Source organism: Coregonus clupeaformis, chromosome 30 (genome assembly GCF_020615455.1).
Source record: "Coregonus clupeaformis isolate EN_2021a chromosome 30, ASM2061545v1, whole genome shotgun sequence".
Taxonomy (NCBI): domain Eukaryota; kingdom Metazoa; phylum Chordata; class Actinopteri; order Salmoniformes; family Salmonidae; genus Coregonus; species Coregonus clupeaformis.
Genome location: NC_059221.1, coordinates 34,347,401 through 34,355,020, shown reverse-complemented (window position 1 = coordinate 34,355,020; position 7,620 = coordinate 34,347,401). Strand labels below are relative to the sequence as shown.

The 7,620-nt window shown below is 44.3% G+C and overlaps 1 protein-coding gene across 1 annotated transcript in view; it reads left to right on the top strand.

The window, feature by feature from the left end:
• The first annotated feature begins 4,144 nt into the window (after positions 1-4,144).
• The window catches only part of LOC121545363 (prickle-like protein 2), an 84,163-nt gene continuing 80,687 nt past the window's right edge, over positions 4,145-7,620 (top strand). Inside the window, exon 1 of the mRNA XM_041855815.2 lies at positions 4,145-4,613. The gene's annotated coding sequence lies outside the window, so the exon portion shown is untranslated. The remainder of the gene's footprint in view (positions 4,614-7,620) is intronic.

The following is a 7,620-nucleotide window of genomic DNA, read 5'->3' as shown; positions in this document are numbered from 1 at the left end:
TACTTCCTCACACCAGCAGGTCAAGTGTCTTTCCAGGATGCTGCTATCACGCGTGGCACCGTACATGTGACTGAGTAAATAAGTAGAAAACAATGTGCACAAAAAAAAAGCAAAAAGCAAATGACCCACCACCCTAACATATGAATAAGAGAAAAACGGGAGACGTTGATCAGCATGAATAGACACCATCCATGGTACCATGACATCGTAGACGGCCTTTGCTGGACACTGCTGCTGTTTCTGTAACTCCTGCTGCCGTTTCTTTAAGTCATCCATCCGCTGCATAATGTCAGTGTCCAAAGGATCCTCAGCTGTATTCCTCTTTCGGCCATTGGAGCTGTGTCGAGGAGATGGGGCGGAGGTTAATGAAGTTGCAGGACAGAGAGCTCGGGTGTGCCTGGACAGTGGGTTGGGTGTCAGTGAGAAGGGCCTGGGCTTTGGAGAGAGGGGCCAGAGAAGTGATGAACCATGCCGGAGAGATTATGAATCAAGGGGCGATGAACCACCTGTAGATGGACCCTCAGGGGTCAGCTCCATCTCTGGACTGTCCAAAACACCACCCCCCTCCAACACCTACAACTGATGGCGGATACATTAGAATACAATGCAAGCAATCTTAAAACATCTCCATGGGCTCCGTTGAGTTAAAATGTTTACCCAAAAAATTAACTGATTTCATAAACATCTGAATTTAAGTAGCACACACACACAACACACTGTTTTCTGTTGTTTGAACTAGCCCTGCTATCGTTATAATAACACAGGCACTGAATATTTCCCATGCACAATTTCTACCATCCAGAAATGAGCTGATTCCACATGTTCTAACTAGGTCTGCTAAACATAAGATCATAAAACACACACTGACTGTACAGAAGGACTCGGCTGCATGACGAGTACATACCGTATCTGGCATATTGGTGTCCGTCTGACGATGTTTCACGTGAACATGAAGCCAATCCAGTTGTCTGACAATCGGTGGGACACACATCAGCAGCAGACCCCCTCCTCATCTCCATCACTCTTTTCAGATTGTGAACATACTGGTCTGAATCTCTCTCCATGTTTCTTTTTTCGTGTTCAAATTTCGTGATATCTCCCTCCATCTGTTGACTTTTGCTTGCTTGTCCGAATACAACCGCATCGAAGGGTTGTAAAGGTGCTGCTTTCCCCAAGTCTTTAGTGCCACACTCCTTATGGAAACACAATTACACTAGAGCTCACATTAACCTTACACACTGGTGTAGGTTAAGTCGTAGATGGAAGTGCACCATTAGGTGGAAGAGCATCAATGTTCCCCTCTCCTCCCAGGCAATTCATGATTTATAGAGGCAATCAGCATCTCCGATGGAGGAGCTGTGGTAGAGGGTCATGAGGAGGAAGATATAGTGTAGATCAGGATTCCCCAACAGGCGGCCTGTGGGCCAAATTCAGCCCGCAGGTGGGTGATTTTATTTGGCCCCCCAAGTTTTCGGAGCAAATAAAAATACATACAGTTGAAGTCGTAAGTTTACATACACTTAGGTTGGAGTCATTAAAACTTGTTTTTCAACCAATCCACAGATTTCTTGTTAACAAACTATCGTTTTGGCAAGTCAGTTAGGACATCTACTTTGTGCATGACACAAGTAATTTTTCCAACAATTGTTTACAGACAGATTATTTAACTTATAATTCACTGTATCACAATTCCAGTGTGTCAGAAGTTTACATATACTATGTTCACTGTGCCTTTAAACAGCTTGGAAAATTGCAGAAAATGATGTCATGGCTTTAGAAGCTTCTGATAGGCTAATTGACATTATTTGAGTCAATTGGAGGTGTACCTGTGGATGTATTTCAAGGCCTACCTTCAAACTCAGTGCCTCTTTGCTTGACATCCATCTGGAAAATCAAAAGAAATCTGCCTCAGACCTCAGAAAAAAAATGGTAGACCTCCACAAGTCTGGTTCATCCTTGGGAGCAATTTCCAAACACCTGAAGGTACCACTTTCATCTGTACAAACAATAGTACGCAAGTATGACACCATGGGACCACGCAGCCGTCATACCGCTCAGGAAGGAGATGCGTTCTGTCTCCTAGAGATGAACGTACTTTGGTGCGAAAAGTGCAAATCAATCCCAGAACAACAGCAAAGGACCTTGTGAAGATGCTGGAGGAAACAGGCACAAAAGTATCTATATCCACAGCAAAACTAGCCCTATATCGACATAACCTGAAAGGCCACTCAGCAAGGAAGAAGCCACTGCTCCAAAACTGCCATAAAAAAACCAGACTACGGTTTGCAACTGCACATGGGGACAAAGATCGTACTTTTTGGAGAAATGTCCTCTGGTCTGATGAAACAAAAATAGAACTGTTTGGCCATAATGACCATCGTTATGTTTGGAGGAAAAAGGGAGTTACTTGCAAGCCGAAGAACACCATCCCAACCGTGAAGCACGGGGGTGGCAGCATCATGCTGTGGGGGTGCTTTGCTGCAGGAGGGACTGGTGCACTTCACAAAATAGATGGCATCATGAGGAAGGAAAATTATGTGGATATATTGAAGCAACATCTCAAGACATCAGTCAGGAAGTTAAAGCTTAGTTGCAAATGGGTCTTCCAAATGGAGAATGACACCAAGCATACTTCCAAAGTTGTGGCAAAATGGCTTAAGGACAACAAAGTCAAGGTATTGGAGTGGCCATCACAAAGGCCTGACCTCAATCCTATAGAAAATTTGTGGGCAGAACTGAAAAAGCGTGTGCGAGCAAGGGGGCCTACAAACCTGACTGAGGTACACCAGCTCTGTCAGGAGGAATGGGCCAAAATTCACCCAACTTATTGTGGGAAGCTTGTGGAAGGCTTCCCGAAACGTATGACCCAAGTTAAACAATTTAAAGGTAATGCTACCAAATACTAATTGAGTGTAAGTAAACTTCTGACCCACTGGGAATGTGATGAAAGAAATAAAAGCTGAAATAAATCATTCTCTCTACTATTATTCTGACATTTCCCATTCTTAAAATAAAGTGGTGATCCTAACTGACCTAAGACAGGGAATTTTTACTAGGATTAACTGTCAAGGATTGTGAAAAACTGAGTTTAAATGTATTTGGCTAAGGTGTATGTACATTTCTGACTTCAACTGTATATATATATAATAATTTTCGATGTTGGACATGAAAGACTATAAAATCACCAGGAAATCAGCTCAAAGTGATTTTAATTTAGGTAATCTGTTCCCAAGTATTCCCACTCATAAATAGAGAGGCATATGTGATCGTATCCCAATGTAATCAAGGTTTGAAATTATTCTGTTTTTGTCAAATACTATATCTGTTTGAGATTCTAGCAGTCAATTTGCAGTGTACAAATTATTTATAACTATGCTCCGCCCCCCCCGACCATCCGCTCAAGGAAAAATCGGCCCACGGCTGAATGTAATTGGGGACCCATGGTGTAGATGGTGGCAGGTTGGTTGAATGAATGTCATCATAATCCAACAGCAGTGGTCAGTTGTAAACGGTTTGCAATCAGCAGCACTTCAGAATAAAAAGGAGAATCAGCCCTAGAATTACCTGATTCTGTACAGCAGGTTTATAAATTCACCCTATTCAATCAGGCGCAACCCAACAGGACAAAATAGGTTATTATTGAGAGAATGTAAAATCCACCAGTGGACCCTGCATTCCCCTTTACTTTCTGTGCCAGATGTAATTATGCATCAGAGGAGAAAACCTTTCCCTGACAGGCTACTGTGACACAGTTTCAAAGAGCAATGCAGATGTCATTCACTGACTACCTCAACATACGACCAGAGTCCACTACCTCCCCACCCATAAAATCTACAAGTATGTAAAAGTTCTCTCAGACATTCCCCTTCCTTCTCCCTCCTTCTTTCATCCTCCTCTCCATCCCTCCTCCTTTCATCCCCTTCTCTTCATGATAGTAGTGGTGGAGCCTCGGCCCTGGTTAGTACCCTTTTGATTTTAATCATAGGCAGTCTACCGCGTTGTGATTGGCTCAGAGGTGATGACTCACTCTCTAACAGGCTGGAGAGGAGATGAGAAGAGGGGGGGGATAGAGGTGGGAGTAGCTTTCTATCACTCTCTCAGTGAGAGCCTGCTTGCCTAACTCTCATTAGCGCTCATAGAAAGTTCATAACACACATGCCATGCATGTGAAGGAAGCCAACCCAACCTGAATGTGCTGATCTGTTGTAGTATTCTTCTCCCTTTGCCTCTGAGCAGTCTTGAGGAGAGACAACAAGCCTGGAGGAGAAAAAAAAGAGAGAAAGAGAGAGAATAACAGCGTGAGAGAGAGAGAGTGAGGGAGGGAGACTTGAGCTGGTGACAGAGCTTGCAGCCTCCAGTCGTGCCTCTCATCTGTCTGCTGCTGTTGCTGCTGCTGCGTTTCAGGCAGAGCCAGAGCCAGGGGCTGGGCTGAGCTGGTGTTTTTCTCAGTGATCTACTGACAGACAGAACAGTGAGCTGTAAGCTGTGAACAGTATAGTACCTCTGCTACACCACTGCCATGACTACACTGTGAGTGAAAAGAGAGAGTTCCTCCTGTCCACCACCTATCTAAAGCTGCGGAAACCTGCAGCCACAGACAGATAACTACAGAGGTGAGTCTGTCTGATTTTCTGTAGTCAGAGAGAGAGAGAGAGAGAGAGAGAGAGAGAGAGAGAGAGAGAGAGAGAGAGAGAGAGAGAGAGAGAGAGAGAGAGAGAGAGAGAGAGAGAGAGAGAGAGAGAGAGAGAGAGAGAGAGAGAGAGAGAGAGAGAGAGAGAGAGAGAGAGAGAGAGAGAGAGAGAGAGAGAGAGAGAGAGAGAGAGAGAGAGAGAGAGAGAGAGAGAGAGAGAGATTTGAATTTGCAGTAATGAACTGTTTTGACAATAAAACATGTATCCATTTAATTGAGGGAGAGAATGGTAGAAAGAGAGGGAAATACTTGTATGGTGTGTTTTGGTTCACAACTTAATGTGCTCATAAACTTGATGAATTGATCTCTGGTATTGATTTTTGGATCTCAATTAATCAGTCTCGTTTTCATTAGTCTTGGGTGAGAGAATGTGACGTCTTGGTTTCTTGGTGTGTGAGATGACTCAGAAAGATGTAACACTGCTGTGTTTCTAATAAGACTGAACAGGTATAATGCTGATGATACCATTTTTATGGTGTATCCATTATGAACTGCCACAGTCAATGTGTGTGTGTGTGTGTGTGGGTGCTATGTTTATGTTTGTGTGTGTCTCTCTGTGTGTGTATTCTGTTTACTTTTTGACTGGCAAGTGAAAAAGACTGCTGGGATTTGGGACCGGTTTGTAATGTAGCGAGCTATATCCCTCTTACAACCTATGTGTGTGTGCGCACGTGCCTGCGTGTGCGCACGTGCCTGCGTGTGTGCTCGTGCCTGTGTTTGTGCATTCTAGTGAGAGAGAAAGAAAGAGGGAATGAGAAAGAGCAAAAAAGAGCGAGAGAGAGAGAGAGAGTGGGTGGAGGAACACAGCAGCATTGCTGTTATCTGACTTAGCTCAGGAGCAATGAAACATGAAGACACCAATGTCTTTTCAGCTGCTCTGATTTAAACCACCGACCAGCTGACAGAATGCAAATATCCACATAGCTAGGCTACTGTACCTTACAGCTGACCAGTCAGCCTGTCATCTGTAGAACTCAGTATCTGTATAGCTGTCCCTCTGGTTCTCAGGGTGACTGTGGGTCTAGATTGTCTCCTCTGTACTGTATGAAGACTGATCCATCCCTATGGACTGAGCTGTGTGGGCAGGGGTGGAGCAGGGAGAGCTATACTGCAGTAATCTTGCCCGTGACACAGTTGATAACTGCCTCCTATTTCTATTTCTATTGGCAGACCCAGACTGTTATCTAAGCCATATAAATGGCTTTCTAAGCCAGCATGGGGAAAGGGTTCAGTGGCGATGTCTACCTTGTTAGTACTAACCACTTGTAGATGCTTCTGGGGGGTTTCTGCTGCAGATTTTTCTGTTAGGTACTGTCTGCTGCTATTGGCAGGCTCTAACTGTTTTTGAGCTTGTTTTTAAAAGACCATCTATTCAGTCTGAAATTCCTCCATGTTAGTGTGTGAATACATCGAGGCCATTTCTGTTTCATTCGTCAGTTACTGTAGAAGCACAGAGGAATAGACTGTTGAGCAGAAATGGTGGAGAATGTTGTTTGCTTTATTCATGTAGAACAAGGACAACTGCAGATTTCAGAGAAAAGGCAGCATCCTTGTCAAATGACAGAGGTTTGGATAATACGCTGGGAATGACACAGCCTCTGCCACTCCTGTCTGTCTGTCTGTCTGTCTGTCTGTCTGTCTGTCTGTCTGTCTGTCTGTCTGTCTGTCTGTCTGTCTGTCTGTCTGTCTGTCTGTCTGTCTGTCTGTCTGAGAGATGCGTAAGCTCCCTACTGACCCTTTCACATCCCTTTATCCCCCCTCCACCCCTCCATCTCTCTCCTACTGTAATTGAAGTGTTGTCTCCACTTTCACAGAACCGACCCCCCTCCCCCCTTCTCGCCCCAGCTCTGTCGCCACAGAAACGGCTGATTCTGGAAGGGTGGTGGGTGGAAAAAGACACAGAGCTCCTGAATGCTCTGCCTCCTGCAGCATTGCACTGTAGTTATCTGCATCTGTATTGCCTGTGTGAAACTGAGTTGGCCGTGGTTCAGATGGTTCAGTGGATTAGTGATTGGTGCTGGCAACACCAAGGTTGTGGGTTCATTTCCTGCTCGGGTCACTGTTGGTTACTGAATCTGTGTGTTCACTGTTCTGTGCTTTGAATGAAAGGGGCTGCTCAATGACCATGTTATGACTGGTATGATAATGTTTTGTGGCTAATGTAATGCTGGAGGGTTACAGGCTTGTTTATGCTTAAACACACATGATAGAGACAGAGGATACTGTTTGTGCGTGCGTGTGTTCTCAGAGGTAAAACTGAGCTGATGAATAATGTAATGTAGCATGACCAAGCCAGTTAATAATGGATGTGGCTCGACCTTGCTCTCCCGCGGTCAATAGGATGCTTAGTGAATGATGGCGAGATGTGGATCCAGTTATGGGAGAGACCACAAAGCAGATGTTGTGAAGCTATGTCATGCTAATGTGTACATGGTGTAATGGAACATGCTTGCCCCCTCAGATAGTAAGGGATCACACACATGCCAATCAACACTGTAAGAGTCAGGTCTCTGGTAGGACATACAGCACAGGCATGTCAATCAAGCAGAATAATTCCATAACACCCCTGTCCCATCTAACACACACACACACTTTTCTGAGTGTTCTGTGTTTGTTTTCTTCCTGTCAAGGTTTTCCATTCCTACAGTACAATCTACAAAAATGTTATTCATGCTATGCAACCTTCACTGTGTGTTTTTGCTGTATAGGTCCTCCAGATGGTTTGAGTACACTCTTAGAAAAAAGGTTGTCCCCATAGGAGAACCATTTGAAGGACCCTTTTTGGTTCCAGGTACAACCCTATTGGGTTCCATGTAGAACCCTTTCCCCAGAATAGTTCTACCTGGTTCTCCTATGGGGACAGCCGAAGAACCCTTTTTTTTTTCTATTAGTATATTGTGATATTGATTAATCACAATTTAAAACATGAA